The following is a 22453-nucleotide window of genomic DNA, read 5'->3' on the forward strand; positions in this document are numbered from 1 at the left end:
GTAGACAATAATGCAGTAATAATAGGGAACATCAATATGCCTCTTTCAACAATGGAGAGGTCACACAGACAGAAAATCAACAAAGAAACTTGAACTTCAACCATAGATTAGACCAAATGGACCTGACATTTATAGAACATTCGAACAACAGTAGAATACACATTTTCCCCAAGTGCACATAGAATATTCTTCAGGATAGATCATATGATAGGACACAAAAAAATGTCTTAGCAAATTTAAAAAGATTGAAATCATACCAAGTATCTTTTCCAACCACAATGGTATGAAACTAGAAATTGGCAAGAGGAAAGCCAGAAAATGTATAAGAATGTGAAAACTAAACAACACAATCCTGAACAACCAATGGGTCAAAGATACCAAAAAGGGGGTGTGGGGAAGAAGGGGAAAAAAAGATACCAAAAGGGAAATAAAGAAATATCTTGAAACAAATGAAAATAGAAACACAAAATACCGAAATCTGTGAGATGCTGCAAAAGTAGTTCTAAGAGGAATGGTTATAGCAATAAATGTAGATTAAGAAAATAAAACCATCTCAAACAACCTGCATGAACACCTAGAGGAACTAAAAAAAAAAAAAAGTCTGACATTAGCAGAAGGAAGGAAGAAAAGATCAAAGTGGAAATAAATGAAACAGAGATGAGGAAAACAATAGAAAAGGTCAACAAAACTAAAATTTGTTTTTTTCAAAAAGATAAACTAAATTGACAAAACTTTAGCTAGATTACGAAAGAGATAAGACTAAATAAAGTCAGAAATGAAAAAGGAGACATTACAACTTTTACTACAGAAATACATAGGATCATAAATCTATAAACTCTAAACATTTATATGCCAACAAACTAGATTACATAAAAGAAATGGATAAGTTCCTAAAAACATGGAATCTACCAAGACTGAATCAAGAAGAAACAGAAACTCTGAACAGACCAATAGTAAGTACGGAGATTGAATCATTGATCAAAAACCTCCTAACACAGAAAAGTCCAGGACCAGATGGCTTCACTGGTGAATTCCACCAAACATTTAAAGATGAATTAATACTGATACTTCTCAAACTTTTCCAAAAAATCAAAGAGGAGGAAACACTTCCAAACTAATTTTATGAGGCAAGCACTATCCAGATACTAAAGCCAGATAAGGACACTACAAGAATGGAAAATTACAAGCCAGTATCCCTGATAAACATAGATGTAAAAATCCTTAACAACACATCCAGTTGAATTCAAAAGCACATTATAAAAGGATTATATACCATGATCAAGCTGGATTTGGGAAACAAGGATGGTTCCTTATATAATTATAAAACTCATATGATCCTCTCAATAGATATAGAAAAAACATGTGACAAAAGACAACAGTCTTTTATGAGAAAGCCCCTCAGCAAATTGGGTATAGAAGGAATATATGTCAACATAATAAATGCCACATACAACAAGCACACAACTAACATCGTACTCAATAATGAAAGATTGGAAACTTCTCCTCTAAGATCAGGAACAAGACAAGGGTGTCCAGTCTCACTACTCTTATTCCACATAGTACTGGAAGTCCTAGCTAGAGCAATTAGACAAGAAAATGAAATAAAAGTCATCCAAATCGAAAAAGAAGAAATAAAATTGCATTATTTGTAGATTATGCAATTTTATGCATAGATAATCCTAAAGCCTCCACCAAAAAATCTCAGTTCTCTAATAGGATCAAGAAAAGTGATTGATTTTGGGCGCCTGGGTGGCTCAGTCGTTAAGCATCTGCCTTCGGCTCAGGTCATGATTCCAGGGTCCTGGGATCTAGTCCCACATCAGGCTCCCTGCTCGGCAGGGAGTCTGCTTCTCCCTCTCCCACTCCCCCTGCTTGTGTTCCTGCTCTTGCTATCTCTCTCTCTGTCAAATAAATAAATAAAATCTTTTAAGAAAAAAAAAGTGATTGATTTTTCAGATTGTTCAGCTTATTTCTTATTGAAAGGATGTCAGCTGAAACTGGAAGTCAAACATGTGCTTTGCAAACCCTTGCTGACCTGGAAAAATTCTGCTCTCAAAAAATCCTCAGATGTGTTCTGCCTGCTCTCACTGCCTCCCTCTCAGCCTTACCAGGCACAGCTCTATCCCGGGATCATGCTACTGCAGAATGGCAAACGAAGGTACTTAGAGAGGTTGTATATTCTGGTCACCCCCAATTATCCTGAAGAGAACTTCTCTACATGGGATTAGAGTTTCTAATCCCTAGTCCGTGGGCAGAACTCATCCTGGGTATGTACCATAATGGGGAGGACAAATGAGCACTTGTGCCTTTCAACTTTATTTTCAGTGACAAAACCCAAGACGCTTATTGCTATCATAGTCCTTGGGGTTCCCTCACTTTAAACCCCTACATGGACCAGCAGCTCAAATTATATTCGGAGTTTAGATTTTTAGTAACGTGATTTTGAAGTCTGTGAGACAGAACTCTCCCAATAGAAAAAATATTAAAATAACATCAAAGATGTTTTAAACTGCCAGGCCCCAAGCAAGGAGTGTTTTAGAAAGTGTAAGACTGAGATCTTGGGTATCAAGGTAACCATAATTTTATCAGCTACAACGAGGTATAAATAAATATATAGAACCTTAAGTAATAGAACCTAACTAAGAGGTAAAAGAACTGAAAAAAAAATATTGAAACATACACACGATTACATTAATTAAATGAATCACCCAGAGAGTAATAGTCGTAAGAGTTCAGAGGAAAGGTTTATTGCTTCAATCTGGAAGCGATCAGTAACACTAAATCATCTTCCAGTGTTCTTCCAAGTCTGACCGCTAGCTTCTAGAAGAGTAACCAAGAATGCAAGAGTATTCCAATGGGTAAAGGTGAGAAGTAACCCAGCTTTTATTATTCTTTATGTTCCCAAAGAACTTCAGACAAACTGGATATGTCAGTTCCATAATTGAGCCCAGGTCTATGTATACTGGGAGAGTCAGATGTGTGATGGAAACATCCATTCCATTCAGGTCCAGACAGCAGGTGATAGGGGCACTACATTTTGTTCCCTGACTGTTGGCCAGCCACATAACTCATTACAGAATTCAGAAGCCTTGTGGTTTTATCTACAAAGTTGGGTCTGTGTTAGAAGTGTTCACAGTTCTTATAAATTCATTTTCATTTGTGTGCTAGGTAAATTGAATCAGGGAACGGCTTGGCAGCATCTGTTATAGAAATCTTAGGCTATTTTACTACTGGAGAAATGTCACCACACCGAAGTCTTTGATGAGATCCAGAGCTTTTGCTTTATTACTTAATTTTTTTAATTAAATGGCCATAAATTTTTATTGCTAGCATGATTACAAGGTTGTGTTTGTCCCTTTAAAGATATATGAATAATTCTGGCTCTGACTTTGGGGAAGGATCTCATTATCTTTATCCCTATGTTAAAGTTGAGATTTGAATTGGTGATAGGCCATGGGAAATTTTGTTGCTTCGCTCTCTCAAGATCCAGCCCAAATGTCACTCCACCTACGAAATGCCCTGTCTTTTGACTCCATTAGTACTTAGCATATTCACCTATTGAATCACACCTACTTCATTGTAACAGGTTTATAGGGAGTAAACGCCCAACTTCCCAGTAAGACCATGAACACCTTGAGGATGGTCCTGATCCCCATTGCACCCCATGCCTAGCATTGTGTCTCAGAAACAGGAAGCACTCAGTCAATGTTAAATGAATACTCTTGAATGGGTTACTTCTGATTATTTGATTAAATTGAACACACAGGTAAGTAGCCCTCCCACATCTTGACCACACACATGACTGCAGTTAGCACAGAAATGGGAGAAGCAGGGCTGGGAATGGGCTAGCTGAGGCTGGCCAGCGGTGGAGGGTGCTGTGGGTGGATTGAAACTCATTCCATGAAGTCACACTGGAGGCAGGTAGAGCCAGGGTGATTGTTTCCGGGCAGTGTATCCACACTTGATTTTATAGTTCCTTTCCTAATCTTCAAATTTTCCACATTTTCCATAGGGACCATCTTTCATTTTTATGATTGGACAAGGACCAGAAACTTGCACATTTTCATATAAAATAAAATAAAATAAAATTTCTAAGGAACAGGGCTTATCATATGGTAACCACCCTAAAGTCCTGCCTGCCTCTATCATATCTTTTCTGTTGTCTTAAACTTTTGTAGGTACATAACCAAAATAAGGATGTAACTTTTCAAGGTGACTATTTTCAATGGGGTAATATGCATTCATTCTGTTTCAATTAGGAAAATATTTACAATGTTTTATAATCACATGGTCTTGAAAAAAATTTGGAGAGGCCCCCCTAACACATTTAAAACAGTAAAAGAGTAATGCAAAATAATATTTAAAGTATGACATTGATTGGTGATGGCAGTATTTGTTGAAGAAATTAAGATCTCAGGATAATCCTAGAAAAATTTCCTCCTTTGGGGCTTCGTGGCATCTCTACAGTTGTCCAACGGGATGATAGTGTTCTGTGTCAAAGAATGTGCACATGTATTTTTAATCAGCATGCAACTATTAAGTTTGTGTTATAAGAAGGGAGGGAATTATTTTAATTCACTTGTTTCCTGGGAGGAAGTTGTGCTTACCCGTCAAAGAGTTTTAGTTCCTTGCCAAAATCAAGGGTGACTACCTTATCTGAGCTAGGGATGGTTTTGAGATGGACATTTCAGCTACAAGACACAGAGAGTCAAAGTGGTCCTCCCCACTCCCCTTTATTCTTTACCCAAGGCAATGCTATGCAACACACAAATATTGTTCAGACTGCTTCATGGGCCATGGCCAAAGGTATCTTCTTTCCAAAAGTCTGAATAGTAGAATTTATGAACTGGCATGGCTTGCTCGTCTTGGGGAGCAAACCCATTGGGGGTTCTTTGAATCCCTTAGCCAAAAGGTGGGAGTACAACCAGGTGATTGGCTATGAGTAATAGTAAATCATAATTACATTGTTTCAATGGGCAACACCCTTAAACCATAGCAATATAAACAACCCTGGACAGAAGGATTTTCTGCAGGAATTTTGTAGGTATTACATGTTTCACTGGTTGTAATACATATATAACTACATTCTAAGAAAGATGCACCTCAGTATAAATGATAGGCAAGAGTCACAATTCCCTGATGGTATTTGTTTCCACTAAGAAAGAGAAAGAAATCATCTGAAGAGTACTGGAGAGATTCAAGCCTATGGAAGGGAATTTTCCTGAGGGTTTCGGAGTTCCTAGAACATCCCCATGGAGACAGATTTTAAAGGTATGTAAGTAGTAATTTACATGGATTGGTCATTTTTTAGTTCCTGCATTCTTAGCCTTTCTCAGAGTTCTGTGATTTCCACACTGTCCCCATCTACCTATCTGCATAAAGTTAGCTATTCTCACAAATACAGTATCATTTCCTTCAGGGAATAAAAATCCACTAACCCACTGACTTTTGCATCATTCTTTGCAACTTTAAGATCTTCCCTTCTTTAAAATTGAGGAATATTTCTCTTACCTCTCTTTTTCAATTTAATTACCTTAACAGATGCAAATACAAACAGATTCATAATAATCTAAATCTTATCAAAAGGGCAAACAAAGTATACCTTCAAAACTTTATCCCACAGTGCCATAAAACAAGGAAAGGGTAGGGGAAAGTGAGCGTACTCTGGATTGAGGAGGTGGAGAAAAGATTCATGGAAGAAGTCTTGAGAGGAGCCAATTAAGAAGAATCTGGATAAGTGGGTAAGATCTGTAGTCAAGAACCAAATTATTGTACAAACGTTTCTTATGACAGGTTGAACTCCTATGCCACAAACCAGCTACCCCATTATAAATTAGATCCAAATATAGGTTTGCTTTTGAAAAGGCGAACATATACTAGGTCTTTGAAAAATAGCAATGCATATAAATAATACTGACTCTCCGGGAGAAGTGAGGAGACACTTCACTGGTTAAATCTGCAATCTAAAATATATACACACACACACCTACCAACAGATTTTCTTATAATACACTAATCTGGTAAATATTAAATCACTATATACTTGCCATAGTATGACTTTAGGATGTTATTAGCTGCTTATTCATTCAGTTGCTTAGAAACAACAGACTGATTCTAGTTTATAGTTTGGGCTTTAGCCATTCTGAGCATGGTAATTTTAAGAGTTGTGCTTACCTGTCAAAGAGTTATTGACTACCGCCCAGTGTTTTCATAGAAAAGTCTCTTACTGCAACTTCCCAGATACTGATCAAGGTCAGATTCTAAACACGATTTAGCTTTTCTACCCATCCTCTCAAGTCCCCAGGAACACAGGATTCCAGTAACTGGACTCTCACAGGGCAATTTAATTCTGCCTTCTAGTTAGAATACTCTTTCTCTCTTGGCAGTGGAGTCTGGCGGTGCTGGTGCATTTAAATAAAGTATTCCAAAGGTGGAAAAAAAATCTATCATCTTATAATGACTGGCTGGGTTCTAATTCTTTTACTAAGAATGCTAAAGTATTTATTTTTTTTAAAGATTTTATTTATTTATTTGACAGAGAGATAGAGAGAGAGCACAAGTAGGCAGAGAAGCAGGCAGAGGGAGAGGGAGAAGCAGGCTCCCCGCAGAGCAGGGAGCCCCATGCGGGACTCGATCCCAGGACCCTGGGATCATGACCTGAGCCGAAGGCAGCCGCTTAACTGACTGAGCCACCCAGGCGCCCAGAATGCTAAAGTATTTAGATACTACTGCCATTTTTAAAGATTTTTAAAATCACTGAACTATTCATGTGATACAAGTTACAAGTTGAGATTCACCAAAGATATGTCAGCACTAACAGACTAAAAAGACAAAGTGATCAATTACCCACTGAAATCAATCAGTGTGGCTAAGAAAAACCTTGTCTCCAAACCTTTCCAAAATGCTCTACCCGCCACCTTGCCTAGTCAAAGCTTACCAACCATTTATGTGCCATTTCTAATCTCGAATGATCCACACAAATCTTTTCTTTAAAGTTTTATTTCAAGCGTATTCTATCAGAAACCATACTGCCTTTTTTGGTGTTGATTTTTGAAGAATTCAGTTATTAGGTTGCCTTCCAAGGGACATTTGCTGAAAAGCTGGGGACTCTCTGAATTGCATGTAAATCAAGCCATGGACTCCTGGCTTGAAGACATTTAGAAGCGAAATGAACTTCCTTCATAAAGAGCAGATGTAAAGTAAAGCAGGAAAGCTCCGTATGCGGGAGCTCACAATAATTTCAGCGATTTTGCATTTTCTAGCACAGATACTTTTTTTCTTAACTGGGGAAAAAAATGTGGCTGGAAAGTTTCTGTAATGGGAGAGTAAAGATTATTTTCTTCCCTACAAGACTTTTCTTCATGCTGAGAGGGGAGTTGCAGAAAGAATTATTGAAGAACGGAACTGTAAATCTCAGATCACCTAACGTAGGCACCTGTAGATGAGGAAACTAAGGCCCAGAGAAATTGTTGTATAAACCTACATGACAGCTTGGGAAAGGATCAAATGAGCCACCAGGGCCTTAAAGAAGTCTATGGAAGCTTTTAGCATGTGATGCAGGTACATCTGAACCTGAGTTGAGGGTAAACCGACAGAAAAGTTTCTATCTCAAGGATAATTAATGGACCAGAAGGATCCTGGTATCTTTCAAGTCAAAATTAATAAGAAAAGAAAAATCAAGGAAATGAGGATGATGATATTTATGAAACATGGAAGATATCTCATTATACTCTAACGTTTACTTTCCAAATTTGCTCTAAACTCAAACGTCCAATAAGTTTTATAAAACATGTCCTTATTGCACATATAATATTTGTTAGAGAAAAATATATTGTCACACACACACACACACACACACAATTAAGAACTAGAGAGAAGAGATAAAGGAGAAAAGGCTTAAGGATAGGTCTCAGACTGGAATTTTAAAATCTTTTTTTTTTTTTTTAATTAGGAAATACTATGACCCCTGGTAAAGACATATCCCTAACGCAGGAAACAAGAGGGAAATAAATCCGCCTTGGGGAGCTTGATTTACAAAATTAAGTCATAAAATGATCGCCCGCAGTTCTTGGTATGAAAAATTGTATGGACTGTTACACATTGTCTTGAATTGTTGCCTGTGTACAAATTTTATCCCCCAATCAAGTTCAAGGTTTATGAGTATTAGGGCTACATCCCCTACCTCTTATAAGGCCCTGTTTATACGTAACCTTAATTGACATGGTAGCAACTTAATACTTATTGAATTAAACTGAATTAAACTCAATTTGCTCTTATTGATAAATACCAGCAAACTTGGAAAGCCATAATTTTAACCTAGAGAAAAACCCCCACAGATTTCCCCTCTCTACTATTCCCCACCCTCCCCAGACCTCACGTTCGATGTCATGCTTGCAACTTTACTTTTAGAATTCATTGATTGAGAATATTCTATGCATATATCCAGAAATCTCTGGCTGAGAGAACAATGCCACCACACACCTGTCCTCTCCCTGCCTGCTGTCTGATGTGAAGCACACATGCCAAGAACCGCCAGAATAATTTTAGGAGCATATTTTAAGGATAGATCAAGAGAAGATAATAAATTAAGATTTCCCAGGTACCTTTGAACTATGTTGGGGAAATATTTGGAAACGTGTAGAAGCTGGCAAACAGCATGTGTGATGAAGGGATAAATTATTACAGGAATAGAAAATTCTAAGAGCAATAGAAGACATCAGCCTGAGCTTTGCCGACTGCTGATAAGTCTCTAGAACCACCAGGACGCCTACCTGACTTGCATGCTGTGAGGTCTGCTCATGTTCTTTGTTGCAGTTTTCCACATCTCCCCATGTACCCTTTCATATTTCTATCTCCTCAAAATATTTTTTCTTGTTCATGAGGAAAATAGCTCTTTTTTTCCTCTGACTATTTAAATATTACATACTCATTACACAGAACTCGCACCTCACATACAAGTATTTGGAACCAAAATAGAACTGGCCTGAATTGCTACCACGCTGATATAAATAAATACCATTGTAGTCGTGTGTTTGTTGACCATTAAGATTTATTCTACTGTGAATTATTTAATCCTAACCTTTGACCACTTTCATCTTCTTTTTCTTACCAGCTTGTAAACACTATTTGTACAGGACTAATATTAATCCCTTTTGTCAACTGCTTTGCAAGTAGTTTTAGTAGTCTTGCTATATCAAAGTTTTTATATTTGTAGCATTTATATATTTATATAGTTTGTGCATTTGATATTTTTTACTATATAAAAAGCTTTTATATTTATACAGTCAATGCATCTATCTGTTCTTTCTTTTGTAGCCCCTGGGTGTCCTGTGGCAGGGAGGTTTTCTGGAACGCTGTGGAGCTGGAGGCACCTGAACATGGTTACATTTGCCACAAAAACCGGGAGAAGTCAAAGTTTCTCAAGTTTCCCGGATGCACTAATGTCTGTTGTTCCTGGATGGCGATGTAAATCTGTGTCTAAAATGGCAGGGATGTCACCAAACCTGGGCTATTTGTCTCCCGGCAAGACCCCACCTCCACCAAATGTGTCACCAACCGTTGCACACCCCACGGCACTCCAGGGATGGGGGGAAATGAAGACGTGCCCCGTGTGCATGTGGGCTGCAAGCTCACCTCACTTCAGCTCCTTTCTGCCTTTCTAACTAGACCAGAACCCATCCACCTACTTGCGCTCTCTGCTCTGACATCCCAGCGGCATCTCAACTTCAGATGCCCCAGAGCAAACTCGATGTCCACAGCCTGCTCAACTTGCTCCACTCCCCAGTCTTCTTTATTTCAATAGCTAGCAATTTTATTTCATTCTGTCCCTCAGATCAAAAGCCTTCAACCCATCCTTGACTCCCTTTATCAGACCTTCTCGGCCCTTCCATCAAACACATCCAAATATTACCTCTTCTCCCCTCTCCACTGCTACCAGCCTGGTGGTGGAACTGGCTACAGTTCTCTCTCTTTTTTTTTTTTTTTTTTAAGATTTTATTTATTTATTTTAGAGAGGGAGAGCACATGAACGAGCAAGAGGAGGAGCATAGGGAGAAGAAATGAGAATCTGAAGCAGACTCCGCATTGAGCATGGAGCCGGAGGTGGGGCTTGATCCCACAGCTGGGAGATCATGACCTGATCCAAAATCAAGAGTCGGCTGAGCCACACAGGTGCCCAACTGGCAACCGTTCTTAAAGAACTATATTCCTTTGCTCTTCACCATCATGAAATACCACCTTCATAACCCCCCATACCTACATTTTGTTTGAAATAATCACAAAGATGATCTCTCAAAATGATATTCTTTTCCACAGCTATTAAATATTACTAAATACTACTAAGAAAGACACTAATAGAGTATGAAACACGCACCCAATGTGGCAATATATTGTCACTTCCAATCGCTTTTAATTTGGCGGTGTGTCCATGTAGAAAATGTATGGAAAAAAATAGTTATCCATTTCAAAAAAACTTTTCCCTAGAAATAATAAGCATATACCACTTGAAGAAATTTTATAGATCATTTGTTTAGTTTTGTACATCATCTGTTGATCCTTAGGTTATTTTAAGATATTTAAGATGGAGTATTTAGGTGACATTTCTCTTCTTCTAAATATGTGATATATATGTGAAAATATATATTCCTTTTTTATATGTGATTTAATTTACATGAAAACACATTATTTTATTCTAATATATTTCAAATATATTATTTTATCATTCTGGTTATATCTACTAGTTTTATCAATGGCCATAAGCAATATAGCAAGCTGTAATACTTGGATCTTATGAAGTATCCTTTTTAGATGTAGTGTTTAAGGAGTTATTTCTCTATATAATATTTTTATAGACCATATTTTTTTTGGTTAACTTGTTAAAACTATTTCCCCTTTTTTATTTCTCTATGTCATGATGGAGTATTATGTTAAGAAAAGACACATTTGACTGATAGATAACTAAGAGGTTACTACAATGTTATCATCAAGGTCTAGAGATGAGGGGCCTGAGCCAGCAGACCCCCTGAAAACAGTGCACCAAATGAGGGGCTTCTGAGAACTTTGAACTTCAGCGAGCAGTTGTATTCATGATTGCCCAGAGAAATATCTTACAATAATGCACTCTGATATCCAAGCATGCTACGTTCATTATTTCATAAAGTAAAAAAACACTGTTCTAAACACTCTGAATGTAATATAACCATTCTCTTTCATTTATTTGAATTGTAAATGACAGTATCAAAAAATCATAAAATTAAAATAGCAGCCCTTTCTTGTAAGTGCATTTCTATCTAAATGAAATCTACCATACCTCAGGGTCTACGTTCAGTGCAATATTTTCACCCAGGCTCAGTCTACAGCCAATACTGTGTGCTTTGACGTTAAGATTCTGAAAACATTCGTTTTCTTCCCCCAATCCCAATCCTATTTTATATACTTAAAAATACATTTTCTAGAAGTAAAAAGGAAGAATGTCAGGGATTTTTTTTATTTGTGCTTTCCACTTACTATTTGATTTTTCATAAGTAAGCCTCAAACGAGTTTGTTTTCCTTTTGAAAACCTCACACTTCTAGGAGTCTTCACTGAAAGCAGTAAGCAGGGGTAGAATGTATCAGGTAACCTAGCAACCATCCAAATTCCATCCACATTCCTGGCCTCTGCTCTGGTTCTATAGGCAAGAACCATTCAATCTGGGAATAGACAAGAAAGAGAGCTGAACTATTTGGGACAACGCTGGAGAATGAGCAGCGAGCAAGGCATTATGCAACCACATGGTTTTGCTTTTTACAGTCTCCCGGGGGTTTGTATTTTGGTGAGAGGACCAAGATTTGGGTTCAATTGAAGAGGAAGGAAGTTGCCGTGGACTGACGGGAGAGCAAGTTTAAAGAGCAGAGGGCATTAAAAGTGCAGCTTCTGACATGTTAAAGGTCACAGCACATGAACAGGTGTTTCCTCTGAGAGCAGGGTTGGAGTAGGCGGATGATTATTAGGTGAGATGACAAGAGAAGTGGAGAAGAGGTAACATGAGCTTGAAGGCATGCCCACATCTTGAGACCTAATGAAGATGAACTGGCTAAGGAGATTGAAAAGGGCCAGTGATGAGCAAGGGGCACACGAAAACCACTGCAATTAGTGTAAAAAGGAGAGTGATTACCCGTGCCAAGTTCTGTTCATAGGTAGGCAGGATGGCAGCAAAATGACAGCTGGCCCTGGCAGCATGGGAATCCTTGGGGACATGGACAAGAGGTACTTGGGAGCAGTGCTGGAGACAAAGCATGATGGGAAGCTGGAAGTGGCTTCCTGTGAGCAGTGGGATTCCCGTCAGCGGTGGGATTCCCGTGAATGGTGGCACTGGTAATCAGCATAATGGCATGTCTCCATATGGCACTGCCTTTACCTTTGTGATTTGGGGCCAAACGTTTAAAATCAAAATGCTAAACTGTGTGATCTTTATCCTCCATCAGAACATTTTTCTACTCTATAGCCCCTCCTTAACTAAATACACTTTCTTTTCTTCTCTTTTTTTTTCATTTTTGGTCTCTCTTTTTCGGTAGCCAAGTAGAAGAACACCTGCCTTTAGTAAGTCTATCAGGAAATATGAGTTAATATTATTAATCCAAAGAGTTACATGGAAAATGGAAAATTTTAAACTTCTGAAACGGAAACAATTGTGTAATTTCTATTCAGGCCGTTTTCTAGAATATCGTAAAATGCATGCCCACCTCCTTGCATTTAACATTATTTAACATTGTTATCTTTGCTTATTTTTTTTCAGATTTGGAGGCAGATAATATTTTTTTAAGCAAACACATGTCTACTTTGTAGGACTGCTTTAATATCATCTACTGAAATATTTTATATTCACAAAGTAATTTGAGTGCCTCGGGAAATCTGTTAAAAATGAATAAACAAAGAACTAGCTCTTTCTTTAATTTGTCCAAGCTTGAGTGAAATTTTCACCGTGATTGAGGGATGAGTATCAAACAGAGATCTCAGATGAAGACATGTCACAAATGTTAGCTTTTATGTCCCTCGTTCAGTGATAAAATCCATGGTAACCCTTCACAGAACCTTCAAATTCTTGAAAACCACGCCGGCAAAATATAGATGCAGGATGAAATCTTTCTAAGGTGGGGCCCCAGTGCATCCAAGGAGAAGGAGCAGGGAGGCTGGGAAGGAGGCTGCCCCCCTGACCTCTGTGTGCCCTTGCGTCTCAGCTGCCATCCCAGCAGCAAACATCGGCTCACAGGACTAGGATCCCTCCAGGCTCTGGCAAGAGGCGCCCTTGAGGAACAAGAGCCCAGAGCTGGGGTGACGGGCAGGAATTCATTTGCCCATCAGCCTCAGAACATCAGAGCCACAGAGACCCAGACACGTGGCTGTCTGGGGTTAGCATTTGGGGCCCCCTGTGACCCAATGCTCTTTAATATGTATTCAGCTTTTGTTTACGCAAGATACAGACCATCTCTCTCTCCTTAATTGCTCAAAGCAATTTAACTGACTACAGACTTAACACGCCATCCTACAAAATAGAAGCCCTAAACTTAAAACCCTATCCTTGAGAAGGTGCTTTAGGAATACTGTGACTCATGCATGCTTCTGTCATGACTAAAGCATACCCCTCCCATTTCCTTTTGTTTTTAATTAGTAGACTTTATTTTCGAGGTTTTAGGTTTACTGAAAAATTGAGCAGAAGGTACAATCCGTTCCCATATACCCCCTCTCTGTTGCCCCAACCACTGCCCCACACAGTTTCTCCTAATATTATCTTGCATTGGTGTGGCATGTTCAATATAACTGATGAACCAATGCTGAAAAATTATTATTAACCAAGGTCCATAGTTTACATTAGGGTTCCCCCTTGTGTCACACAGGTCTGTGGGTTTTGACAAATGCATAATGTCATGTATCTATCATTACAGTATCATACAGAATGGTGTCACTATTCTAAAAATGAATGGCCTTCCCTTTTCCTTTTGAAGTAGCTTATCCAAATATCCCTTACAAAAGTTATCCACCTCATCACATCTTCAATGATGTTTCATGACCTGGGAGGTGAGGTGTTTTAACATCTCTTACAGAGGGCTGGCTGGTCACAGTAATCAGACGCTCACTATGTGGATGGTCAAATTGCCAGTTTCCACTTCTTTCTTGCCAAGATAGAATTTCAAAAATTATGACTAGCAAGTGAGAAGGTGATTATATATATATATATATATATATATATATATATAGTCTTTATACCCAAGTTCAGACAGGGGCAGAAATGATGAAGTACAATACCCAGTGAAGAGTTCCCAGCATGCTAATTTCACAGAAACACAGAACAGAAGACAGGAAAAGAGGCAAAGCCATCATTAAGGCAAGGTTAAGTTAAAAACCAAATTCTGGTTTCTTTTCGCCAAGTTCTCTTGAAGGAGAGTGAGATTCCTCCAGAAACAAGTTCAAGGTTCCTTTCTTTGTAAGGAAGCTTCAGTTCCAATCATTGGCTACAATCGTATTCAGGCCCTGAGTTGGCTTGTTGGAAGAGATGTGGGCCTAAAAAGAAAGGAAGGACAGATCAGCAGTTCAAAGGGCACGGAGAGTTCCCCAAATTACTTGAGACTGAATTACTGTGTCTCGAATTTTGAGCATCATGCTTCCAGGAAAACATAGGAAGAAAAGTGCACTGAAATGCTTAGGTTGGGAAAGATCAATAAAACACAAGCTTTGAAGATCGATGCAAAATTAGCAGCATGGAGGAGAGACAGTGCAGTGTAGCAGAAAAACATTTAGAAGCAGAGCTACATTCAAATCCAGCCCCGGTAAGTAGCTGTGTGTCCTTGCCCAGCTTAATAAACCTCAGGACCTCCAAATTTTTTCACCTAGGAAATGATGAAAATAATCATTTTGGTAATTAAGTTAGGTCAACGTCATGGAGGATTTAACTCCCAGTGGGTAAGGACAAAATTTTTAACCACTCTTTCTTTTAGTACCATGTAGCTTATTAAGTAAATTTATATTTTTTAATTGAAGTCCTTTTCTTTCTATAGAAAAGCTTCATCATTGTATTATCTGTTTCCTAGCACAGTCTGCTTTGTGTTGGCTGATTGTTCATTGTGGCTTGATGAAAAATGTCTTCACATTTTTAATTTGCTTGAATTATTCTATTACTATGAATAGACAGTCTGGAGAGAAATAACGATTTGTCTCCCATTAGCAGAAATGAGTTTCACATCACAAACTTAAATTATCTGTTGAACTTCTTTTCAAGAATGGCCTTTTAAAAAAAAATGATGATAGCATGAGTACAGTAAGTTTTTCTAAGCCAACAAGACAGAGGATTTAGAATGTAGATGATTATCCTTTTGGAGAAAGAGAAAGCAAGTAGCAAAGTTTCTTTTTAGCCAGCTTGCCTTGCTGGAAGGAAGGAGCTTGACCTTACTTACACACAAAGGCAACCCTTCAGGGACATGTGTGACATGACAAAGAAGTCTCTCCAAGGTGCAGGTAAGCACGGGCATGACCTTGAGCCCATTTTTACAAAAATTATTATTATTATTTGTTTTTTACCCCCTTTCTCCTCATGGGAATTGCTGCTGACTTTATTTCCCACATCAGCAATAGAGTTTAGAAAAAGATTAGGAGACCCCAGAGAACCTTCAGATCAACGAAAACTTTTTCTTCACGAAGCAGCAAAAGCTTTACGTGAGACCAGCAAGCAAAGACAGTTAGGAGGAAAACATTTATTGCGCATTATTCGGTGAGCTCAAAAACAGTAAAATGCATTTTTAACAATTATCCTGACTTTAATCAAAGCCTGTTTTAAAGTCTCTGTTTTTAATTTAGCTCTCATGGTTTTTTTTTTTTAACTCTCATGTTATCGTTTATCATTAATGTATTATTTATGAACCCCCGTGTAGGAAAACCGTGGTCTCTCTTGTGTGGTTCTCATTAACTCACATGCTACTACCACACTCACCACACTTCTGACACCAGGTGTGTGGGAGTTGTCCCCACAACAAGTAATTTTGTGACCCAGATCGGGTTCCTCCAATTTAACTCGATTCTGACACTAACTACTTGGAGATAGCGTCTGATCCCACCAGTTAAGGGATTGGTCCCACGAGATTGCCCCCATTTTATTTTCCATTCTACGTGATAGGTCCCCAGGTTCCCCACAACTTCTGACTTGTCTACAAGTCAGAGATTTCCTTGACCTCCACCCTCTTTGGATTTGATTATGTGCCGGAACAGCTCACAGAACTCAGAGAAACACTTACTTACATTTTCCAGTTTATTAAAGGATATGATAAAGGACACAGATGAACAGCCAGATGAAGAGATACATAGAGTGAGGTCTGGGAGGGTCCCGAGTGTGGGAGTGTCTATCCCTGTGAAGTTGGATGCATCGCCCTCCTGTGTTCACCAACTTGGTGAACCCCTATTGTTGGGAGATATGGAGGCTTCTTCATGTAAGCATGACCAATTACTAACTCAGGTCTAGCCCTCCCCTCTCTGGAGAATGGGGGTGGGGTTCAAAATTCCAATCTTGTGGTCATGGCTTGGTCTTTCTGATGAGCAGCCCCCATCCAGGAGCCCACTGAGAGGAGCCCACCTCATTAGGGCAAAGACATTAGGGCAAAAGACACTGCTATCACCTAGGAAATTCCAAGGGATTTAGGAGCTCTGTGTCAGGAACCAGGGTCAAAGACCAAATATTAGAACAAAAGATGCTCCTAGTACTCTTATCACTTAGGAAATTTCAGGATTTCAGGAACTCTTTGCCAAGAACTGGGGGCAGAGACCAACATATATACTTCTTACTATCTCACAACCCCACATCCAACATCTTTCTGTGCCTGGACAAATACTATCTGCAAATTAGTGTATCACTAGTTTGCCCATGGGCACAGCTAAATCAATTATTTTGGATTTTTCTTGTGGTCATTCTTGGTTTTCTAACTTTAATTGATCTTAACCAAAAACTATTAATAATGGAAATGAGAATTGAAGACATAGTACAACTAGGTGAGGGACATCACCACCAAGCCACTAAACCAGTGCTTCTCTTCCTTAGTTCAAACGTCTGATCACCCTGGTCACTGAGAAAGACTGCAAATAGGTAAGAGTTCATGCCAGAGAAGATGCTTGTTTTGTTTCCTAACTCTTGTTAGAATTCAATCCTTGCTCCAACATTGGCACATGAAAAATAAACATTTATCATTCAATAAGTAAATAATAATTGAGTGCGAATTATATACCAAAACTATTGAAGGTACTGAGGATGCAACAGTGAATAAAACAGAAAAAGTCTCTGTCTTCGGGGGGCTTACATTCTAATGTAACCTGGAGAAAAAAATTAACACATAAATATAAAACATATTTCAAGGAATAGAAAATTCTAAGACAGATAAAGAAGGGGAATGGATAAAAAGTGATGGAATGTACCATTTTAGGTAAGATGACAGAGAAGGCTCTTGAGTAAGAGATCTTTGCAAGAAGCCTGAATGAGTGAAGGAGTGAGCCATATGCATATATGAGGGAGGAGCATTCTGGGCTGAGGACAGATATGCTGTGGTAGGAACATGTGTGGGGTATCCCACAACCCCCTGAAAGGCCAATGTAGCTAAGCTAAAGTGAACAAGAAGAAGCATGAACAAGAGGAAGATATTATGATCTGTGGTAAAGAGTTCTGATTTTACTCTGATTAAGATGGAAAGCCTTGCAGGAGTTCAAGGAAGCAGTGTCTTATTCAGATTTTGAATTTAAAAAGGTGATCTTGCCATTGTGTGGAGAATGGACCATGGGGGAGCCAGAGGGAAGCTGAGGAGCCAGGTAGAGGCTTTTGCAATATTGTCTGGGACAGAGTGATGACAGCAATGAAGGTGGTTAGAGAGGAAATTGGGCCAGGAGGTTATGATAAGAGTCAAGGATGACTCCAATTTCTGGACCAGAACAATTAGAAAAATGGAGTTGCCCTTACTAAAATGGGGAATGTGGGCAGGAAACAAGTTTGTGTGTTGGGGAACCAAGACTTCAGTTTGGGACTTGTCCTACTTCGTTATTTTATTGGACAGCTGAATGAAATCAAGCAGTCACTTTGATTCATAAGTTAGATGTTGAAGGGAGCAGATTTAGTTATGTACATTTTGGACACATCCGCCTATTGGCAGAATTCAAAGCCATGTGTCTATATGTGGTCATCCAGGGAGTGAGTAGTGATAAGAATAGCATCAGCCTTATAGACAGAAGATAAGACTTCTTTTTTTTTTCTGTGTCTCCCATGCAAAGATCTTTAAAAAAAATTATCAAAAAAATGACTACAATCTTAGAAATCCAGTAGTCATTAGGAAGACACATGTCTTTGTAAATGGCAGTGACCGTAGAACAGAAATGGTACTGTGATAATCTAATAACCAAAGTCTGTCTTGTCTTCTAACTATGCACTGTGGCAGAAGCCACTCTAGATGGGATGGTTGGCATTCAGTCACTCCCTTTCCAGAGTCTCATTTCATCATTTCCAAAATCTAGTGTTTGGATACTCTCAAAGTTTCCTTCATGTTTCAAAAGTTGGTTCTCCTATTTTGCTATTTATTTATTGCATTCTACAATGACAGATGGATAGAGTATTTTTATTGTAATCTATTTTCTCTTTATATATTTGCACACACATATATATACATATATCCATGCAGAGAAAGAAATACAGTTTTGAGAACTAAATTTTGGTCTAACCAAATGCCTTTCAGAATTCATATGCCGTTTATTACTTTTATATTCATACTGAAAACAGTTTTCTCCTTTTTTCACCTTCTGATTTTCTGGACATCAACGCTATCAGGGATAATCCAGTTGATCAATAGACTCGTGTTCATTGAACTGCAGCTGTGAATCCAGGATTCCAGAAATTCCACTGTCAGTTACTGTGTGCAGTTTTTCTCCAAGATTTAACAAGTGCTTTTCTTCTATAAGTTCTGACTTGTACAATATAAACTGTACCATCTTTCATTTCATCAAATGCTGTAAACACAGAATTAGATACGATGCCCAAAGGCAATGCTAAATTCTGTAGGATTCATACTGAGTCATCAGGACAAGTTGGAGCATCACATTATAATTTTCTACCCTAGCTCTTCCCCAAGCATTAATACCAAGGTTTCCTGAGGTCATAGGGAGAAGATGACAGAGGAATTTAGAGTTAGTCAAGTAAATTAAATCATAATGTCAAAAAATTTAGAACACCTGCAACCACAATGTATTAATTCTTTTTAGACTCCTACGTTTTATGAAGCATATTTTAGAAGAAATGCATAAAAGTTTATTTTAAAGCATTTTCTACACCAGTTATAACATTTATATAAAAATCAGAGGGTTTTTCTTTTATACTTAGCCCCTATCTTAGGTTATTTGATATGCCCCCACACACCTATCTTCACAGTTATGCCATACACTTAACTAAAAGAGAAACCCTAAAAGGAATTACAAACTCTATATACAATAGGAAATAAATGGGGGGGAAAGATGTCACTTCCATACAATGGAATTAGAAGTCATTAAATACCAGACTTTGAAGATTATTTAATGATATAAGAAAATGCTCCTGACAAATATTAAGTGAAAAGTGTACAAAAACAATATGATTTTAAAATTTTACAAAGAAACATATATTTCATATTAGTAGCAGTTTTAAAAGGCTAAAAGAAAATGTTATCTCTCCAAATGACAGAATTTGTAATTTATTTTTGCTTTATTTTTATTATTTATTATATTAAGCATGTATTATTTTATATTGAGAAAAATGATAATTTTTGGATGGACCAGAAATGCAAAAATCATTCATATATTAGCATTATGTTGCAAGCAATACTATGGAATTTGAATCTCATTTGCCTTTCCAATATTGCTGTAGTTTGATGATCATCTTTGTACCTGAAAGCCAACAGCTCTTTACTTAAGATAAATATGCCTTATGAGTGTTTCCACAGAACTCTGACTTGGATAGGGTCAGCCATCATTTTCCATAGGCCTAAATAAGTTTTAGCACTGTGAAAAAAAAAATTATTCAGTGACACTTGTTAAAGATGATAAGGAAGACTTTATTCAAGAGGGACATCGTGATGGTTGTAGGACCACTGCAACAGCATCTTGCAGTGAGTGCAAGATTGGACTCAACTCTGAATACAGCAGGGGTGAGTGAGATAGCCAAGGAGTAGGGGAGGGGTCAGTGGATGGAAACTTACAAAGGGGAGACATCGGGGTAGTGGGATTCTGACTAAACTGATGTAACAGGATTCCTGCTGGAGGCAATCTAGAGTGAGCAGGCATCATTTGGCGGATGATGGAAGAGAAAGAACCCCTGCTATATATCCAGGGTGATCATACATGGAGCATGAGGGATTCCAGCTAAACCAACTTAGCAGGATTCTTGCTAAAATTGGACAATGCAGAGACGAACACGGAAGTCCAAAAGTCAAGGCCTGGTTGAGAAATTCAGGGGAACCTGAATAGAGTTTGGTCAAGGAGAGAATCTTTGTCAACACAAGTCAGAAAAGTCTATCGGATGTAAGTGGTGTGAACTCCAGAACCCAGTTTGTATCTCAACTAATTTGGATCAAATGATTTTCAAATTCAGAATATATGGATTAGACACCTGGTTTGAATTCATCCAGGTGAGAAGGCTGCTCTTCAGGAGCCTCAGACACTAAAGGAGTGGATGTGTAGTAACGCTTGCCCATAATGCATATTTCACATTAATTCATAAAATATGTAGCAGGTGTCAATGGAATGTATACATATGTAAGTATAAATATTGTTATATGGTTGTTAATTGAAGTGGAGATTAACCTTGAGATGCATTACTTCTGATTTGGCCTTTATTCTAAGAGACTGGGAATAATTTCTGTGCCTAGTTATGCTCAGGGGAAATCAAGTCTATACATTAAGATGTAAACAATCCAAACGCAGTAAGAGGTGGTAGGGGAGAGATTATACAGAGGCTAATTTAAATACTGAAAAGTGAAACATTTTTAGAAGCCAAAATGTATATGCTCCCAAGTTTCTCTTTCTTACTTCATTTTGCAAGACTTTGACACTAAATGAACATAAATTTAATCTTTTCATGCATTTATTGAATCATAGTCTTAAAGTATCAGTTTTACGATGGTGGTCTTTTTTTTTTTTTTTTACATTTTAGTTGTCCTGAAAGCGAAAGCTGTATGTGTTTAATTTGAATCTGTCATATTCGAAGTGATATCATTTGATTGCAATTATAAAGATGATAGCTATGATAACCCTGCTGCTGCTTTTCAGAAAAGGCTCCAGAAAATCCATCCCACAAGAGTAAAACACAGTGTCGCTGAGGCAGCATATTATTAACTCTCAGGAACCATGGGACTTTTCAGAGAGGCCTCAAATCATTGTAGAAGTACAGACAAAAGGAAGAGGCACTAACGTATTCTTTCCAGGTGGCTTTTAGGCAACACATTAATTCTTGAACATGAATATAAATAAATAATAAATAAGATTGAATTCATCCCAATCTATCATACAACTTCTTTGACAACATAAAAGTCAACCAAATAAATCAGAATAATAAGATTTTGACAAAACAAGACATTTATCTATTCCCCGAGAAACATTGGTCACACAACTTATAAATTGCCAATAGAGTTTCTCCATCCATCACCAACATTCCATCTAATGACAGGGAAATAATTAACACACCTCTACCATGTCATGCAATCTTTTGATATGTCAGGAAGTGAAACAATGCATAAATGCAGCCCTCAGTGTGTGGACAACACCTGTGGGGTGGGTAGATTTTTTTTTTTTTTTCCCACTAACAGCCTCTACATTCTCTCCTGAATAAGTGTGGAATGTTTGTAATCCTTCTATGGCTTCAGGAAAGGCCGTAGAGCCTTCCATGGAAGAGAGGAGGTTTAATCTGGGCCTTTCTACAGGCTATCACAACCCTTTCCCCACTAACATGCCCCCCCCAAAAGTGCTTCCTGCTATTTTAAAATAATTCAGATTCAGATTTAAAATAATTCAGATTCAGTTCCAACTCACTGGGTCTCTGCAGCTTAAAAATAGAATTTTCTCTAACCTGAAACCTGGAGGCATCCATTAGCATCGAATTTGAATATTTGAATAAATGAATTGGGATCCTGTTCCCAAATTTTACATTATATTTTTCACATATATATATTTTTAAATATGTATATGAGAGAGAAAACCTGTCTAGAACTGGAAGAGTGAGAGTCAACTCAGATTGCAATCAGGACGAGAAGTCTTTGCTGGTAATCAGGCGGGAAGGACACACATAAAGCCAGCTGTGTAATCAGCAGGAAACGCTGTCCCTCCCAAGGCCAGGCAGCAACTATAAAATGCCACAACAACTCTTCTTGAGTGGACACTGCTTTGTCACCAGTGACGCTCACAGGCCTATTGCACTATAACGCATCTATTACAGGG

Source organism: Phoca vitulina, unplaced genomic scaffold, assembly GCF_004348235.1.
Source record: "Phoca vitulina isolate PV1807 unplaced genomic scaffold, GSC_HSeal_1.0 scaffold33, whole genome shotgun sequence".
In the NCBI taxonomy this organism is placed as follows: domain Eukaryota; kingdom Metazoa; phylum Chordata; class Mammalia; order Carnivora; family Phocidae; genus Phoca; species Phoca vitulina.